We start from the raw sequence: 21749 nt of genomic DNA, 5'->3' as shown, positions 1-21749 counted from the left end.
AAATGTACATATCAAGACTTATCTTTAAAAATAAAATAGCCTAAAACCAATCAGGATCTATGTAAAGCTAAGCTACAATAAAATGTAGAACTCCATGGTTTCAGCAGTTAGAGATTTCAAAAGGCAATAAACAATAATCCTAAATTATAAAGTAGTAGGATTTTTTCTTTTCACAAGCTAAAGATCTTATAAATGGTGGTATGAATTAGTTGTACTTTTCAGAGAAGCTTTATTACTTATTTGGGGTGGTTTTAGGAAATTTTACTGACTTTCCCGCCCTCTCTTAAAGACTAGGTGCGAAGCAACTAGTCTCTTTATAAATTCAAACTAGCGGATACGCCCTGAGCATCTAGGTGCTTGCAAAATTGCATAAAACCATCCCAAGAAAATTAAATTTGAAATTAAATAGCCTAAACCAATAAAAGACCTATGTGAAGCTTCCATAAAATAAAAAATCCAATCGGTTCAGTGGTTATTGAGATCTTAATCTTCAGAAAAAAAACCCTACTATAAAAGGACATTTTAAAAAGTTTCTAATGGCTAAAGGCTAAAGGCTAAAGGCTGCAAATATTTCAAAGATGCCAACACGCAACCTTAACCTAAACTATAAATATAGGTTAATACTATATATTGGTTTTATTTATTCAGGGATCTAAAGGGATAAGACAATGGCCGATAAATTGATGTACATTCCCAGTGTCCATACACTAAATTACCCCTTCTGTAGATTACAATTAGTGGTTGATACATTTGGACACTTAATTAATAAACCAACCAATCAAAATCCATTAAAAGTCCCCAATGTTGTTAAGCAAGCAAATAAGAAAACTTTATTATAAAACTTTGGGAACTATAGTGTAATAACCATCCCATTGTCCCCTCTCTCTGGGTTTATTGCATAACTGTTGAAATAAAATTTTTGCACTACTCTCCTTCAAGATTCGTATTCCTACTAAATAAGTTTTGCAAAAAAAAAAAACTGAATTGCATTGAAAATATTTTCGTACTGTTACCATTTAGCGCTTTCTCTCTCTCTCTCTCTCTCTCTCTCTCTCTCTATCTCTCTCTCTCTCTCTCTCTCTCTCTTTCTCTCTCTCTCTCTCTCTCTCTCTCTCTCTCTCTCTCTCTCTCTCTCTCTCTCTCTCTCTCTCTTTATTTCTCATTCTTTCTCTATCATTCTTTATCTCTCTCTCTTTATTTCTCATTCTTTCTCTATCATTCTTTATCTCTTTCTCTCTCATTCTCTCTCCTCTCTCACTCTCTCTCTTCTATCATCTCTCTCTCTCTTTCTCTTCTATCATCTTTCTCTCTCTCTCTCTCTCTCTCTATCTCTCTCTCTCTCTCTCTCTCTCTCTCTCTCTCTCTCTCTCTCTCTCTCTATCTCTCTCTCTCTCTCTCTCTCTCTCTCTCTCTCTCTCTCTCTCTCTCTTTATTTCTCATTCTTTCTCTATCATTCTTTATCTCTTTCTCTCTCATTCTCTCTCCTCTCTCACTCTCTCTCTTCTATCATCTCTCTCTCTCTTTCTCTTCTATCATCTCTCTCTCTCTTTCTCTTCTATCATCTCTCTCTCTCTCTCTCTCTCTCTCTCTCTCTCTCTCTCTCTCTCTTTCTCTCTCTCTCACTCTCTCTCTAATATTCTCAATCTCTCTTTATTTTTAATTATCTATCTATCTCTTTCTCTCTCTCTCTCTCTTTTCCCTCTTTTTTTTTCTATCACTATCTCTCTTTAATAGTTATTCATCGCATCGTATTATAGATAGATTACCGCGGATATCAAAATGTAAAGAAATATTCCCAGTTCACAAACAACTTTTAGAGGTCGACTGATTTATTCTGTAGATCAACCTAAACAAGTACAACTAACGAATGCCTTTATAAAATCGGTCAACCTAAAGCTTCTTTGGGTCGATCTAAAATTCCCAGAGGTCGACCTATGACTTTTGTGAACTAAGCTTTAAGATTTTAAAAAGTTATAGCCCCTAGGGACTGGTTCTAATTCAGCGGATAATATTCGGTTTCAAAGCCATACTGGATATGAAATATAATCATCCTTTTGTTGATTCCCTTCATTTCACTTTTTCTCATTCTGTCTGTCTGTCTGTCTGTCTGTCTGTTACGTAATAGAACATTTATCCCGCCTCTCCTATTTATTTTCTCTTATTCTTAACTAGCAAATATGCCACCCCTAGAGGCCTCTAGGGGCACTTGAGGGTATATATTTTTGCGAGGGGCGATTTCTTTTGGGAGGGTGAAGGTACCCTCCCCTAAAAATAGTAATAAACCTTCCCTGGACCTTACAGGTTACATTGTATAGGAGAACCATATCTGCATCAGTTATCGAAATCCTTCGCTACACACACAGAAACAATCATTCTGTTACTTTATTATACGGATTATCTTTCCTATAACCATATTGGTCCAGTGGTTAGCGAGATCTTAAGGTACAGACAATCAGACAGATATGAGGATAAGTCATTCTTTCTTGGATTTTATATTTTAGGTCCTTGAATGGTTTTAGGCTATTTTATTCATAAAATTCATGTTTTTGTAGCCCATAGATGCTAAGGGAACAGCCACTATTAAGTATCGAAGCCATTTTAAAGATTTTAATTCAACATTTTTATACAATTTCCAGCCAGAATTCGGTAACCTAACTTTTTTTTCTCAATATTGCAAATAATGATTTTGTGGCAATTTTTCGGAGAGGAAACAGTATTCGGAAAAAAAAGTTTATTAACAGACGTGGTTTAAAATTATATAAACAAGTATGACAACATCCATTAGTAGCGTAGTGCATGTTTAAATACTAAACAATAACTTACGGCCAAATTAAAAACTACGTTGACAGACAGAGGCCTTTAGGTGCACTTCAGTGTGAGGGAAGGTGTTTTTTTTAAATCTTTAGGATGTTGTTCTTTTACATCTATTTATTTTATATTTGAAGGGTACGGAAAACCCTATCAAAAATGGTTAAAAACCTTCACAATAAACATAAAAGAATCTACACTGTAATGGAGAACTATATTAGTAATTAGCGAGATCTTAATCTACAGAAAAGATAAATTTTAGTCTGCTCTATTCAAATTTACATTTTTTTCTGATTACATATTTCTATCTACTTAGAAATGCAATCTATGTAGAAAAAACAAGGATGTCAATATCCATTTTAAAGCAGACAAAAAAAACAAGAATGAGTGTCATCGTCTTCCGTAATGCTACATAAACAAATATAAAATATTTTTATTTAAATTTGTCAATTTTCAATGTTTTATGTATATGGACATTTGAAATGTAAAACATTCACACAAATCACCTTGTTGATCACTTATACCCCCCCCTCTCCCTCCTCCTCTTCAACTTATATTCTAAATAAATTAAAAATAAGAGAGACGGTAGTTTTTTATTTGTTTGTTTATTTCGTAGGTACAGGATAGGTTACGCTAAATCAATTTGAAAAAAAACATTTTTAATAATTTTCGCTTTTTTGTGATTTTGGGGTTGCAAAAGTCAACCATTTTATCTCCCCCCCCCCCCCTCCAATAACATTTTACATTTATTTCCCTTGTACCTTATTTCCTGGGTTAGGCTATCCTCACCTCCATATTTTTATGTTGTTTCGGAACGCCATGCCTAGCCGTTCTCGAAATCTTAATCTCAAGCCCTCCGAATGACCAACATGTGAAGTTTACAAATGTGTATTTATTACCATGAAAACAGTGAGTCTAAAACAAAAATATAAGAATTAATATCATAAAATTACTGATTATTATTTTTGTAACATCGAGGTTGCGTGATTTCAATTTAATAAAAAATATGAAATTTCTAAAAAACTTTAAATTGGCACGAAACATATTAAATAGCATCAGAAATTGATAATTTTAGATTCAAATGATCAATAAAATTAAGGAAAATATTCGTATGATAAAACTTAGCAGTTAAATGGTCTATTTATTGAAAAATTAATGTTTTAAATTTCTTCATAAAATTATACCATTCTACGCTTATTTTCAAGAATTAAAGATAAATTCTTACCACATATGATGTCAAACTAAGCAGGAAGGCTTATTTGAGATATTCCACACATCAGAGCGCATGTATATACAAGCAATACATTATTTTTATTCACGTAGCTCCTCACGTGGGACTAATCAAAGGAAAAGTGCGCGTTTCTTTTGTCCGTTTACAAGCCACGCGCCGCGCGGAGATAGTTAGGAATGCCGCGTAACACACTCATTCTCTAGGAAATTCGGTGTAAGGAAACAGGGATTAATGGGTTCGAACTTGCCAGGGAATACAAGAAATACATACCGAAACACACCCGTCTATTCACTGGGAATCGAACACAATACCTCATCTTTGCAATATGCGTGCAGACAGTGTCCACGAAATCACAATCTCACAACACATAAACCACAAGAGTTTAAAATGTCGTGGCCATCAGGCCTAAAATTAATTATGGTAACTTACGAACACCACAATAACTCAAACCGACTCCACTACCACATAAGGATAGGAATAAGGAATGGGAAAAGCATTCAACATTCATGAATTGCACATTTACCACTCACACATCTCATTATATCATGGCCTCATAATCTCAATTAAAATTAGAATTACAGTCCATGTAATTGCGAATACATGAATTAATAATCAATAGTACCTAAACTTTGATTAGGTACCTACATAATAATAGGCAAATGATTTTTATATTAAAAATCGCATCAAAATTAAATAATCAACTCAAACTTTTAAATCAAAAGAAAGAAAGATTAAATAATGACATTTCTTCTACTAAATCTTTTTGCTAGAAAAGAAAAGTAAAATTTCATAAAAAACTTCTCAATAATTAGCATTTTCTCCAGCGGAAAAATACTCGGGCTTACATCTAGACATTTCTTAGATAAGATAGGTAAGATCCTTAAATCTAACATGTTTTAATAAAATAGATACTTAAATCTAAATAAATATGACTGTAAAAAATCATCAAACTTCGGAAAATTAAAATTTCATAATTTTAAATCTTCGTGAATTAAAATTGCGTAAAATTAAAATTGCAACTGAAATATGCAAATTAAATTTACCAAAATAAAACAAAAGCTCAATATAAGAAAAGAACTTCTCTAAATGCTGAATTTGCAATTTCTCTCTGTTTTAAGAAGAAAGCAACTTATACATATTCAAACAGTCATAATTAAGGCAATTTGGGGCCTCAGTTAGAATGAACCCCTCAAGATACAAACTAACAAATCCATCAATATTAAATAATGCCATGTTCCAGCTATCCTGTCGGACGTTATGACTTTCCATCACAACTTTTGATACTGCATAATTTCTAACAGGATTTCTGGCGCAGGGCTACATCAACTGAACAAACATAATTAGTGATGTTTAAATCAAATCAAAAATAAAAGAATCATGAATAATTCAAAGAAACTTTTAAAATCGTCAATCAAAGCAATCGAAATTAAATAAATTATCTTATGCTTTAGTTTTGCCGTTCTGCGGTATGTCTGGCCGAGGAAACAGAGCTAAGATACACCGTAGAGCGGTCTTATTAAGCTTAAATCTTCGAAACTCAAAGAATCTACTTAATTCAAGGCGAAAAAATCTGCATTTTTTCTTTAGATACATCAGTTCAAAGGTACATAGTAATAATTTTAATATGCATGTAATATTAAATTATTTATGTGATTATAATGAATCTTAAAGAAATATTTAAATGATGTAAAAATCTCATTGTGTTAATTTCTTATCATATTAAATTTCAATCCAACAAGGATTAAAATGTTTATATCTGCGTAGGTACCTAGGAAATTTTCCGCGAAAAAATCCCTGGTCCCGGAAAGACTTAAATCATTGAAAAAACTTACGTAAACGTATAAAAAACTTAAGTTTGCATTTCAAATGAAAAAATCTTGCATCGATTTGAAAGTTTAAACGAAATTGTATCAAATTTTGCGTTACTTAAAAATCTTAAGAAATGTTACCCATTTCTTTTTAAAAAATAAATACATTGAAGCAGTATTTTTATATATGCGATAAAAAATGAAGGTAGAGTTAATTTAAAATATGCATAGTTTATCTTAAATTAATTCTGTGGCATTCAGATAAAATAATAATCAATATTTTAATAATACCATACATCGTGTTCATTATTATAAATGCTTAAACATGAACGAAAAATATATATACCTAGGAAAATAATTGCTAAAAGTATTTTCTCAAGGTTTAAAATTGTCCGAAATCGCTAGGTACGTATATTACTACGAATCTCTGCTCTTGGAATGAAAAAAAAATCTTTACGCGTGGATTAATAGGAATCCCAGCTTCCGGAGTGAACAAAAAAAAACTTTTGTACATGAATTGTCAAGAATCTCTGCCTCCGGAATGAAAGAAAATCTTTGATTTGCTTATAAATTTAAACAAATATCTTGATTTTTTGCGATAATCTTTTAAAATAATAACGAGGAATATCTTAAACATTATCATAATAATATTACATGTTGTGTTCTTTACTTTAATGCATTATTTCGTATGAGAATCTGAGAAATAACATTTTTTAAGTAGACGTGAACCATAAAAAAATACATTTTTCGAGGTATTTTAATTCTGCAAAAATCATTTGGTATTTAATACACACAAACTTTTGCTTTTCAAAATCATACTTAAGAAACAAAATCTTTTTAAAATCTGCTTTAAAAGTCTAAACAGTTTTGTAGAATTTTTGTGCTTAGGTATGAACAATAAAATTAGTTGAATAATGAATACTTATTCTTTACAGAACCCATTTGGTTCCCTTCACAAGCCTAATATATAACTTGTGATATTTTTTTTTTTCTTTAAAGATCATTTTCACATAATAGTTCATGTTGTAGATTAGATATGTGTGGTTTGAATATTTTCAATGACTTTCTGGCGGCAACACCCGCCATATTTCCACCTGCCATTGGCAGGCCTCTTACCCTGCGTCGGGCGGCCAGCTTGACAGCAACCAAGTTCTTGATTCATAACACCACCAGGGCACGTAATAAAAGTGTGGCTGTCATAAAACTTAGAATCATCTACTGGCTTTTGTCCGGCCGGAACCGAAACTCCCGTCGGCTCTTGTCCGGCCGAGACCGAATTTCTTATCGGCTCTTGCCCAGCTGGAACCGAAACTCCCGTCGGCTCTTGTCCGGCTGGAACCGAATCATTCAGCGGCTCAACACCCGCCGTAACAAAGTTATCAACGGCGACAGTATCGTCACCAATATCATCAGGAATAATTGTAGCACAACTAACATCATTATCAGTAATAGCCACGGCAACAACCGCCGTAGCCAGGTTGTCAACGGCTGCAGCACTAGCAGAACTAAAAGGTTCATCAGCAGCATTACAAACAGAACCAACAGGTTCAATAATAGCGTCACAAGCAGCACCAACAGTCGGCTGCGGCTGAACATCTGAGCTTTCTGGTTTTAAAAACCCTATAGCTTCACTTTCCAACTCGAAATCTGAGCAGACAACATACCTACTCTTTGCTAATCCATTAGCACTAACAGCAAAATATCCAGATCCAAACAGGCTGGAGTAAAGCATGGTTTCTCCTACTGAACGTTCAGAGTAGGGAAACATCGATGGGTGCAGGTGCCCTACGAGCAAATCAACCTGCCCATTAACCAAAGTAAAATCTTCAGGTTTCATATCAAACAAAACAGCTGCCTCCACAGGATTTATGGAGCAGATCGCCTCTTCACGACCAATGAGAGGCACTACCACAGGTTCTAACATGTGATAATTCTTGTGTCGATCAATTAAACATAGCTTGACCGTCGGGAAACATTTAACTTCACCGTCAGCTAGAGAAATTCTTATATTCTCTTATACACTCTCATGCAAAAGGTTGTTATGGGCCTGACCACAATTGTCCACTTTGCAGCCGCCTATTACATCTGCCTTCGGGCAATCCACAGATTTATGCCCTTTTTGCAAACAAATCCAACAGCATCCAGCACTCTCCACAATACTCTTCCTGTCTGACACTGACAGGTCATGAAATTTTGGGCACTTGTAAAGTAAGTGCATCTCACTACAGCCATTAACAAAACATGACTGCTTCATCTTAGATTTACCAGGTTTACCTACGGCGGTAGCCGCTGTCGCAGGGTTACCTTTCTTCTTAGAGGGGGTGTCCATATCAATCGAACACCTCATTAAAATGGCGCCCCGCTGTTCTTCAATAATCTTCAACAGCTTTGGGACGTTTGGGACATCCATCGAGCCCAATGATAAATTGAGCTTATCTTGAAAATCACGTGGCAACTTCTTGGATAACATTTCCAGAAGTATCACAGTCAACCACTGGCTAGTGGTAACTTCATCATCTTCATCATCTTTAGTCAGCTGCTCGAGCTGGCTAACTGCACCACCAAACTCTGCTAAGACTGTCACAATCTGGTTGGAGTCCGACGGTTTAGACTTCTTCTCCCATTGGTTGAAAAGGCAGAGCATCTGACGTGTTTTGGACTTAAAACGTGCATCGAGGTAAGCCCATTGAGATTCATGCGATTGAATCTGAATTAACTGAAGTCTCAACTCTTTATTTTTACAAACCTTCTCACTGCTCAACAATAACTGCAAATACGACGGGTCTTGTCCTACAGTAAGCTTTTTAAAAGTGTCTTTAAAACTTACGTAGGAAGCTTCCAGGCCGTTGAAAGATGGAAGAAGACGTTCGTCGACACGATTCATATATCCTGGCGTGAACATAGAACCGGCGGCGAACTGTGATGTGCCAAACGGTGACACAAATGGCGATGCTGTCGAGGCACCCGCCGTCGTCGTGGGTGGCTTCACAGGTTCAAGCTTAACCTCAGCCAGCCGTTTCATCAAAGCAGACAAAGTGTTTATAATTGCATCAGGTAAGGGAAAATATGGCCCTTTAATAACTTTCACAATCTTCAAACATCGATCATAAAGTTCAGCCTGATGGTTAGGCAAATTATCACCAACAACATCAACAACACTTTGAATGTCACTAAGCTCTTCTATAGCATCAAGAGCATCTTTCAAGGCACTATAGTCTTTTTGTACAGTAACTATATCAGAATAAATGTCACTAAACTCATCAAGCTCTTGGATTCTCAAACCAAGCTTGCTAAAACTGCCCATGATGCTGTCGAACGTTTCGAACTTGTCGTGGACAAGGATTGACTCCTTAGTGAGATGTCTAACATTAAGTTCTGAAGTATCACTGACCAACTTCATCACTCTATTTAGCTCACTGGTTAGTGCATCAACGGCTGGACGCAGCCGCTTACTCAACTGTTCACCTTTATTCTTTTTAGGACCCATAATTGTCACTAAAGTTAACTGTACTGATTATGACTATAATAATAATGTGTGGTAAGGTATCACAACCAACACATTTACAAAACTTCACAGAATGTTCTTAGTTCCATCTGTTCTGTCTTGTTTTCATTGTTTCGGAACGCCATGCCTAGCCGTTCTCGAAATCTTAATCTCAAGCCCTCCGAATGACCAACATGTGAAGTTTACAAATGTGTATTTATTACCATGAAAACAGTGAGTCTAAAACAAAAATATAAGAATTAATATCATAAAATTAATGATTATTATTTTTGTAACATCGAGGTTGCGTGATTTCAATTTAATAAAAAATATGAAATTTCTAAAAAACTTTAAATTGGCACGAAACATATTAAATAGCATCAGAAATTGATAATTTTAGATTCAAATGATCAATAAAATTAAGGAAAATATTCGTATGATAAAACTTAGCAGTTAAATGGTCTATTTATTGAAAAATTAATGTTTTAAATTTCTTCATAAAATTATACCATTCTACGCTTATTTTCAAGAATTAAAGATAAATTCTTACCACATATGATGTCAAACTAAGCAGGAAGGCTTATTTGAGATATTCCACACATCAGAGCGCATGTATATACAAGCAATACATTATTTTTATTCACGTAGCTCCTCACGTGGGACTAATCAAAGGAAAAGTGCGCGTTTCTTTTGTCCGTTTACAAGCCACGCGCCGCGCGGAGATAGTTAGGAATGCCGCGTAACACACTCATTCTCTAGGAAATTCGGTGTAAGAAAACAGGGATTAATGGGTTCGAACTTGCCAGGGAATACAAGAAATACATACCGAAACATATGTATATAAAACTATGGGGTCGGGGTTAGCATTACTCAATCGTATAAAATTGTATAAAGGACCCTAAAAATTAATTTTTAAGTGGCGCATTCTTTCCTTTCCTAAGCTTTATTTTTAGAGTGATAATGATTTTTAGAGTAGCTTCGGTCCTTTAGAACAGACATACTTTCTCGATAAGACAGAACAATTACGTCAACCAAACCAGGGATCTAAAGGATAAGACAATGGCCGATAAAACACAAAATTACCCCTTCCTTTAGAATACAATTAATGGTTGAAACGTTTGGAAACTCAAATTAATAAACCAACCACTAAAAATTTATTAAAAGTCCTTAAGGTTGTTAAGCCAATGAATAAGAAAGCGTTATTATAAAACTTTGTAGACTAGTGTAATAAACAACCCAATGTCCCCTTCCTTCCTCCCTGCAACCAACCAAAGAAATTTATAGAATAACAAATATTATGACGAATGAATCGTTTTGGTATAAAACAGCGAGAGGACATTGGACTGTAAAATACGCTGGTATCCAAAGTTTTAACTTGAATTTAGATTTAAAAGTTTGGGTACTTTTGAAAAAAAAACTGGCATTGTCAAATAATGCTACAGTAGGGGTAGTTTTGTTTATTATCAATGTATACTGTATATAGATTTATTGTCCATTGTCTTATCCCTCAAGATCCCTAAGTTTTCCGAGGATAGTAAATGAAAAAATATGTTATTTAAACCAGTTATGTTATCCCAAAGGGGCCGAATACCGAATGTAGAATTGATCTTATAACTTTTATTTTAATATTTGTGGAAAATTGGCTGAAATACGATGATATACATGAGTTTTCAGTATGGCAGAGAACGGTTCTAATACATCGAATTTTAATCGGTTTCTGGAAATTCTATTAATGTTGTTATTCTTTGGTATCTATAGTGCAAACAAGGACAATCATAGGCGTCCCAGGGGGGGGGGGGGTAATGGGGCGATTACCCCCCCAATTTTTTTTTCATTTTACCTCCCCCATTTAAAATTTACCCCCCCCAAATAATTTTGAGGGGGTAAATAAAAATTTTGTGCGCTTCGCGCGCATTTTTCATACTTAATTTTTAATAAAATTTAAATTACCCCCCCCAAAAAATTTTACCCCGGGGGTAAATTTTGGGGGGGGTAAACAAATTTTACCCCTGCCAACAGATTTCAGGGGGGGTAATTACCCCCCCCCAAGCAAATTTTACCCCCGGGGTAAAAATTTTGGGGGGGGTAAAAAAAATTCGCGCCATTTTACCCCCCACAAAACCGAATTACAAACAAAGAATGCAAAGAATAGTTATTTATCGCATCATATTATTGACAACTTTCCGTAGATATTAAATTGAAAGATTTTAACCAGTTTTGTTAGAGCCAAGCATCTAAAGGCCCGGGTCAACAAATCTAGTATTAAAGGACGCCTGCAAGAAATACCACGCTTTAACTGCTGAAAGACTGCCACAAGTAGACCCAATACCCCAAATTTGAAGCCTTCAGCTTCAATAACAAAAAAGTTCTAGGCATTTCAAAATAGCATTTTATGTACAATGAAATTTTTAAAAGATTTCCAATGCTCATAAAAGAAAAAAACAATATTGAATTACGTTGCCTAGACACAAAATTATAACCTTATCTTTGTCAGAAACTTAGATTGCCGGTAACTGATTACATTTTTACAATAAAAACACCACATTTCATGGTCAAAATCTATGGAAAAAAATCGATTTAAATTGCATTTTTAAACAAAAATCATAGCGGAAACAAAGGGGGAAAATAATACAATCTCAGCTATGATTGGTTGTTAAGCTGATTCAGCCTTCTGATTGGCTACAGTACACTCGGTACAACACAAGTTAAACTTAATTTATATAATTTGACTATAAAAATGGGTATCTTTATTGTAAAAATAAAATTAGTTACTGGAAACCTAAATTTATGATAAAAATAAGCTTATAATTTTGTTTCTAGGCCACGTAGATTAATTTCAAAGTTTTCAACATGAGCATTGCAATTCTTTCAAAATTTTCATTGTACATAAAATGTCATTTTAAAATGCCTAGAACTTTTTTGTTATAGAAGCTGAAGGCTTCAAAATTGGGGTACTTGGTCTACTTGTGGCAGTCTTTCAGCAGTTAAAGCGTGGTATTTCTTGCAGGCTTCCTTTAATCTTATAATTTTTTATTTTAATATTTTTTTGGAAATAATTTTTAATACGATGTTATACATGATTTTTCCATATGACAGAAAAACGGTTCTAATCCAGCGAATATGAATCGGTTTCGAAGCCATACTGAAATTCTAGTATTTTTTTTTCTTTGGTAATGATAGTACGAACAAGGACAATTATGACAATTAGTAGCGCAGCAAACTTATAACGCTTATTAATGGCCAAATGAAGACGAAGAATGTCCCTCAATGACGTCATAAAAATGAGGGACGAGGAGAGGAGGAGTGGGAAAGAAAACCACTAATAAAGAGATGGATAATCCCTCGTTTTTATGACGTAACATGCTGATTTTTTGAGATACTTTCTTTGTCTTCTGGCCGAATGGTGGACTTTCCTTATAAATAGAATAACACCCTCAAAAAACGTAGCATTTAAAATTTGAAGCATTCTAATAAACCTCATTTTACACTTCTTTTGTAATGTATATAATAGATATCTATCGCGTCGTGTTATGGACAGCTTTCCGCATATATTAAAATAAAATAAAAAAATTAAACCCAGTTTTGTTAGACCTGAGGCACCGAGGACACGGGTCACAAAACATGTATCTATTTTATTACTTTTATTTTGATATTCGTGTAGAATTGTCTGTAATACGATGCGAGGAACCGGTTCTAATCCAGCGGGTAATAATTGGTTTTGAAGCTGGAAACTAGTTTTTATAGTTTAACTTTAAAAAGTTGTTCTTAATAAATTGACAGGGATAGAACAATGGACAATATATTGATGTACATTCCCATATAAATATACATTCCCATATAAATATACATTAACCCCTTACAGTCGGGCCCCTTGCCGCACCTTAATCAGTCGGTGGGGGGGCGTTCAACGCCCCCCCCCCTATTATCTCAGTTCCTATTAGAGCTAGAGGACTAAAAATTTTTGTGCAAGTACCCTGTTTTATGATGAATTTCCGACCTTATGTAAGTCAAGGTCAATTTTCGCTTCCTTCACCCTTTTATTTAACAACCTTTGTTTTTAGGTCCTTTTTTACTTATAAATTTCAAACGGCTGTAATTTTTTTTATTTTTGAAGCTAGAATAAAAATTGTTTGCAGAAAATGTTTATTTTTATGTAAATTTTATATTTGAAATATCAAAATATAATTTCAGCGGCCGCAGCTGTACGTGGCAGCTGCCAGCTGCCGCAGTCGGCGGTCGGCGAGAAAACGGCGGCGGATCTTTATGAAATTTTAATACGTTATGTAGACATATAAGAAAAGTTTAAGTTTGAAATTTGAAGTATCTAAGTCAAAAATTGCGGCCACAGGAGCCTTTTAAAGTTTTCTGGAGACCTGGAGGATCAGGACCTGCAGGATCATACCTGGAACCTAAAATTGACTTGAACACCTGTATTTAATATGAGATTGTACTACTATAGAATATTTTAGTATTTTGGTAAGATAAAATGCTTTGTTTAAGTCAAAAAAAAATATTTTTGCTCTTTACCTGGATGACCCTGCCAGGTTTGCTGGCATCCTGTGCCCGCCAGGATGGAGATATTCAAAAAATTTCAACTCTCAGTTATGTCTCATACCCACACTTAAAAAGTCAAGCAGTTTGGGCTCTTTATCTTTCACACACAGAAAATGAGATAGAAAAAACCGGATGGGGGGGCGTTCAAGGCCCCCCCCCCCTCGACCGTTAAGGGTTAAGAGCTGATTCACTTTGTAGACTGCCAGTTTGTTTCACCCAAACAAGAATCAATAAAAATACATTATTGTTTAAGCCAACATATAAAAAAATTTTGGAGACCATTATAGTTTTCAGTCTAATGTCCCCTCCCTCCCTGATAAATTAGAGACATATTTCACAGAAAACAAGAACCAAAGTTCTAAGTAGTATATTGGTTATTTATCGCATCGTTTTATATACAGCTTTCCGCGGGTATCAAAATAAAAAATCTAATTTGACTTGTAATTCGGAAAATATTATATATTGTATAACTTGTACTAAAGATAATGGAAGTTGTAAATCTCATCCACAATATATTGGACAAACAGGACGTAAAGCAGTGGATAAATTCAGAGAACACAAAAATTCAATTGAACCAAATTCTGTTAAAACTGTAGGGCAACATTTTTCACAAAATGGCCACAACCCTTGCCATTTACAATTTGTTCCTTTTGAGCAACTTAAAAGTAATAATCCTTGGATAAGATTAGCACGAGAAAAATTTTATATTAGAAAATTTGAACCATTGTTAAATCGTAGAACTTGTTTCAAATGCAGTTGCAATTGTTTTTTTAAAATTATTTTTTTTCTCAAACTATATACCCTTCCCTTTCTCTCTCTTATTACACAGCCAGTTTGACCGCTTCTCTTTTATTTGTTGTTTGGTTGTGGCAAAGTAAAGAGTAAACAGTAGCTGTGATTTTAAATTTTTATGATATATTTTAACATTTTGACTATTTTTTATAATTCTTAATGCTTTTTTTCATTTATTTATGTTGTTGTTTTCTAATACAGATGCGATTGATAATGAAGATTTTTTCTTTGAAATATATTTCGTGATGAAGCAGCAGTAGTTACTAATTTATAAATGTTATGGTTGAGATAGATTTATAACTGTTAAACGTTCATAAGATTAAAACCCGTTTTGATAGCCCCGAGGGGCCGGAGGACTAAGCCAACAAAATTGGTATTAATATTATTTCTTTTCATTTTAGTGTTTGTGGAAAGTTGTCTTTAATTATGTTTCTACACAGGATTTTTAAGAATGCTGAGAACTAGTTCTAATCCTGCGGATATTAATCGGTTTTGAAACCATGTTTTTTTTTTTAAATGTGATGTCTCTAAATGAATACCTAGGAAAACCCTAAATTTCCGAAATAGCCAAGAACCTGACTGTCAAAATTAGGAATCTTATACAAGTACCAGTAGGAAAAAAATCATTCGTTAAATTTTCTAGTCAATTTAAACTATAGTTGATAATTGTCTGAGGTTAATATCAGGGAGAAGGGACGGGTATATTCAAAATTAAATATGTAGAATATACCTTGTTTGACTGTCTGTCTGTCAGTCTATTGTTGTGTTTGTCTCTGTATGTGAAGGAAACCACTGAACCGATATGGTTCTCCTTATTTTCAGGTATGTTACTAGGTGCGTAGCTGCTAGTCCTTATGGAAAAGTAACAGGATGGTTGTTTATGTGTGTTTGTAGCAAATGATCTCACAAACTGCAATAAAAATATTTTCTCTCTTTTCAGTTAAGCCTTTTAGATAGGTCATTGGAAGGATTATTTTGAAGGAGGATAGCTCCACCCTCTCGGGGGAAAACTCCCCTCATTTGTATTTACTTTATTGTTATAAAACTAAAATTAAAAGCGGATAATTGATTTATCTTTCCATTTAATTAAGTGTCCCTAAAAGCAACTAGCGGTTCATTATGTTTATTACACAAGTACCCAAAGTATTATAATAATATTTTCTTTTTCATTGGTTTAACAACTTTTGGGGCTTTATTGGATTTTAATTGGTTGGTTAATTTAGTTGAGTGTCCAAAAGTTTCAACCACTAATTGTAATCTACAGAAGGGGCACTTTTATGTGTCTTTATTGGGGATGTAATTCATCCGTCATTTTTCTTCAACAATTGTTTTCCCTATTCCTTGATAATTTAAATTTGCACAAGGTCTGACTGAACAAAATCAATAACAAGAAACATTGGATGCATGTATTCGCAGCTTTTATCATTTAAAGTGCAGCTACTCTTTATGGTCAGTAGGTTTATGAGAACGGCCATAAAAAAAACTGCCAGCAAGTCACTTTAATCCCCCTCAACAGGATCTTACACCAGTTTAGCATGTACACTAATAAAGTGAAACTTGTAGCTGGCTAAATTTTGATCATTCCCATCTACCCCCTTTGCCCCATTCCATCACCTACTACTGGATAAACCAAATGACTAATAAATGATTCCATGTTAGAAACCTAAATTTACGACAAAATTTCCCCTGTCATAATATCCACGTATAGTCTACATCCATTTCCCTATGTCAGCACCGAAAGATCTCCTTTACCGTCTAGGGATCTATTTTTAGGAAGGGAAATCAAAGATTAAAAAATTATAAATTATAATATTATTAATTATATTCGATAACCAATTTTTTAAGTTTTAGTTTTCTAAACATATTTTTTTTTGGGGGGGGGTAAATTTTTCTTAGGGTTGTGGTAGTATCTTCCCTCAAAATAATTATAAACCTTCCCGGGTCCTATGAGAAGCTACCCTGTAAAAGAGAACCATATCAGTTGAGTGGTTAGCAAGATCCTTTGCTACAGACAAGAAAAACTACTGTATGAAATAGAATTGTACATAGTAGAAAACTAAAGTGAGTTATAGTCTAGCTTTGCACACAAAAATAGTTTCTCATTGTAGTATTGACATTTTTATAATCAAACAACTTCAATTTAAATTTAGATTTTTTTCAACAACAAATATTTTGTCTGTTAAAAATAACATCAAAATACTTATGTTTAAGTAAAAGAATGTTTGTTTGTGTGTTTGTACCGACATATCTCGCTACCCGCTAGACCAATACGGTTCTCCTTTACAATATAGCTACAGTGAAGCATTTCATAGGCCCAGGGAAGACTTATTAATTCTAAAGGAGGGTACCACTACCCTCCCTGGACAAATCGTTCCCCTTCCTTAAAGTGCCCCCTAGAGGCCTCTAGGGTGCTAGTCTAAAAATAACATAGTGGTCGCAGAAAGTGACAACCGGTTCTAATACAGCGGATATTTATCGGTTTCGAAGTCATACTGGAAACATATTATTTCATTAATATAGGATTTTAACAATTTTTATTTCTTGTTTTTTATAACTCTAATTCATTTGGTGGTGAAATAATAAATAATACAAATTTACGTATAATGTTGTATAAAAACGGTTAAGTAGTTAGTACCAAAGATTTTTAAAGTACCAAATACAAATTTTTACAATTCTATATGAACATTAATATTTTGTTTCTACTCCCATCACCCTACCCTTACGACTTAATCCCTCCTATCCCATACAATAGAGGAAAGTATTGACCAATAACTGAAAACTGTACTAGCAAATTCCACTGTCACAATATCCATGTACTCAATATCCACTAGTTGTCGGGAAGTTTTATATTTTTCATTTTTCAACCTTTTATTGTTTCCTCCTTGATACATGTAACCCAGGAAGGGAGGGGACATTGATCTCTTTATTTCACTAGTTCCCAAAGTGTTATAATAATGTTTTCTTATTCGTTGACTTAACAACTTTGGAGACTTTTATCTAAATTCAGTGTCCAAACAATTTTAACAATAATTATAATCTACAGAAGAGGTATTTGTTTGTATCATCATTGGGGATGTACATCAATTTACCGGCCATTGTCGTACCCCTGTAGATACCTGCATGTAACATGATACTTAATGTACCACAACTATTTTGCTACATAATACAAATAATTTAGAATGATAAAATACTATTTTTATTATTCTATTTCGCTCCTTGGGATAGCTATTCTGGGGTACGTATTTTGAACGTAATCGTACTTCTGACAAATTGCGAAGTTCTGAAATTACAGATTTCTGGCAACGACTGTAGAGTGGATACGCTTTCTAAATCATAACTAAATCCAAAATATGAAACTATTATGATATGTTTATATCAAACAAAAAGTGCTAAACGTTGCGTACGGACGTACAGACCATAATCATAGAAAATCTTTTCTTTTAGAATTTTTTTTTAAACTTGTGATATTCTAGTTAATTTCAATTGTATTGACCACAATTCAATTTTATAAGACAAGAAAATTTTTCAGTATATTTCTAATAGTATTAACAAGTTATATTTATATTAATATTTTAATAGTTTTAATTGTTTTACATTCTTTTCATAATTATTATATATCGTTTCATAATTTTGTAAACAGCTTTCCGCGGATATTAAAATGAAAAGTTATAAGATTCGGCTCCTAGGAGCTAAAAAAACTAATATTATCATGACTTTTATTTTAATATTAGTAGCAAACTGGCTTTATTATACAATACGTCACATGATTTTTCAGTATGGTTTAGATCCAATTCTAATCCATCGAATTTGGAAAGCGGATCATCTCTATAATCAAGTATTTAGATAGAAGTATGTCAATATGAAAGTTCTACTAAATGTTTGTTTATTAAATTAGTTGTTGTTTTGGTTTACATTTTTTAATTTGTTGGTTTGTCTCTCTTATCCTATTTATTTTAAAAGCTATGCTTTTATAAATGTTGTCATCCTTGCTATATTTCAATTATACTTAGGAGTTTTTAAGAGTACGATTTATTTTTTAATTTATTTAACCATTACACTTTATCATACTTTAAAACTGTGGATACTGTTATTGAATTTTGAGTGGGTAGGTCCAAGCTATTTGTGTACAATCTTTTTAACCATATTGTAAATCATCATTGGGTATGGGAATAAATCATCCAGTGTCTTATCCCTTAAGATCCCTGATAAATACAGACTTAAGCTATTGACCAGTAAATTATTTGTACTTTAATGTTTGCCTTAAATATCAGGAATCTAAAGGGATAAGACAATGGCAATAAATTGAAGTACATCCACTATGATAAAACACAAAATACCCCTTTCTTTAGATAAAAATTAGTGGTTGAAACGTTTGAACATCAACGAATTAGAATTCAATTAAAGTTCCCAAAGTTTGTTATTAGTCAACTAATAAGAAATCGTTATTATAAAACTTTCAGGACTAGTGTAATAAACGGCCCAATGTCTCCTCCCTCCCTTCTGAAATATACTTTGAATTTGTATTATGTTTTCTTATTAAATGTAAACATTGATAAACAAGGATGACAAAATCCATAAGAAGCGAAGCATAGAAAATTATGGATGGGAATATGGACAAGGAGATATAAAGAACTTTTGTTAAAATCAAGAATAGAACTATTGGAGAAAAAATCACGACACTTTTATGACACATATTTTTACATTTTTTTTTAATTCGTGGCAATACAAGTAAATTACCTACCGAATGCTCATTGGTATACAGAGTCTTAACACAAAAACGCTGCCCTTTATCTTGAATAGCAGCTGAGAAAATCATATTAACCCCTTGATTGACTGACTGGAGGACGTTCAGACAAAGTAAATTAGCTTAGATAGCTCAGCAATAACAAGTTTTCAACACATAAAAAACAGTAAACTGTAAGCGAAAATACTCTAAAAAGTTTGTGTCTGTCTGTCTTTTTCACTGTCTGTCTGTCAGTAATGCGGCTCCACTTGTTGTTAGGATGGTAATAGATAATAGATTCGAATCTTCCACTAAAGATGTTTAAAATGTTAAATTCTGTTGCTAATTCTTCTGGAATAATTTTCCCCTTCCCCCCCAAAAAAAAAAATATCTAGACATAGAGAAGTAGCGATATAGGCGAAAGACATTTGCAGAGCTCGGCAGCAGTGCGTTAGCCGCTTGTATGCCTTTTACAATTTAAAAAATCAGCTGCAAGTCTAAACCTGACCCCAATATGGCAAATCCTATTTCATTTTAAACAAATCAAAGTCTCCAAACGGGTTTAAATTTGAGATAATGCGGCTGCCGACTCCTGTACTTTTGAGACATTACAAAGCAGTTGTTTAAATATTAAATAGAAGATAACAACAGATGAACTTCGGTTATTTAGGGAAATGGGGATATAACAATGGGTAATTAAAATATCATTTGTGATAATTTATTTTTTAAAACATTAGAAGTATAAGAATAGGTGTATTATCCAGAAAACTACCAGGCCCTAATGGTCAGTGGTAGAGACCCTCTAAGTCTGCTAGCAAATTGCTTTCTGTTTTCTTTTTATAGGGACTCGGCTCTGCTTATATTTCCTTCTGCCGCCTCTATTCTTTTACTCTAATGAAGTAAGTTTAGTTAGTAGATCAAATTATCTGACATTGTGCTATCCTTCCCCTCCCATGTACAAACTTTTTTACCAATAATTTTTATATACAGAAAAGTTAATTTTGTTTATCATAATCTGGATTTAAATTATTATCTCTTTATCACTGTAGGTAATGAATAGCGACAATGGATATATGTAGAATATAAATGGATATAGAATGTAAATGGATATAATAACAGGGAAAAATTTGTCGTTATTTAGCTTGCTAATATGGACCTCATTTATTGGTCAGTTTGTTCATCCAGTAGTAAGGTATGGGAGGGGTAAAAGGGGTGGGGTATCATTATTTTAGCCAGCGGCGACCATCACATTATTAGAGTACATGACAATCTGGTGCAACATCCAAGTAATAATACATCAATTATTATAGCAACACATTTTTCTCATATTTGATTGTTTTACGTGACTTTTTAACACTTTTAGTTCAATCATATCTTTTTGTTTAATTTAAGATGTTAACGTATCAACTATTTAAGTGCTGTCTGTCCGTCTGTCTGTAATCTGCTAATTTAAAATTGACTGTCTTTGCTTTTTGATACATTTTAAGAATTACCTCTAACAATAAATAGCTTATATTAATGGAGCTACATCCTAAGCTTTTCAAAACCTCCTTTTTCCTTTCATTTTCTCATCTTTTAAGATTCTGTCTATATACAGGGTGGGAGACCCTACCCTGATTTTGTATGGGGTCTTTAAAATCAGCTAATAGCGTCGAAAACATAAACAGAGCCAAGTACCCATAAAAGTACAGAAAGCAATTTGCTAGCAGACGAAAAGAGTCTCCACTACCTGGGCCAGGAAGTTGTCAGGATAATTCATCAAAACGTTAAATCTTATTGGTTAATATTATGCATATATATGTGTGTATGGATGTTTTTAGCTGTTTATATCTTTTATATATTATTTTTGTCATAAATATAATAATTTTGATCTGATTTATTTCAGAATTTCTTAGAATGTAAACTGCTATTATATCGTTTTTACTGTAAAAAATACTCATATTTTTTCAATCTACTCTAAATAAATGTATGTAGTTTTTATTTAATTATTTTGTAGGGGTTAATTCTCTTGGGAAGTTTGTGTTACCCCTCACCACCCACCCCCACCCCAAATAGTTATAAAACTTTCCTGAAAACCTATTAGAAGCATCACTGTAAAGGAGAACCATTTCGGTTCAACGGTTAGCGAGTTACTTTGGTACATAGACGGACAGACATCCTGTTACTTTTATATAAGGATACATGATTTCCTTTGGTTATAAAAGTTCTTGTTTGAAATAAATTGAACATGTCTATAGAACAAATACTACAGAGATAATAACAAAATCTTACAAAATTTTTGTTCACTTTTCGGTGAATCTTCATTTGAATAAGGTCTTATTTAAACATTTGTATTAACCCAAAGAGAAG

The sequence above is a fragment of the Acartia tonsa genome, chromosome 11 (genome assembly GCF_053477335.1).
Source record: "Acartia tonsa isolate MP-2025a chromosome 11, ASM5347733v1, whole genome shotgun sequence".
Classification (NCBI taxonomy): domain Eukaryota; kingdom Metazoa; phylum Arthropoda; class Copepoda; order Calanoida; family Acartiidae; genus Acartia; species Acartia tonsa.
This window is presented reverse-complemented; position numbering follows the sequence as displayed.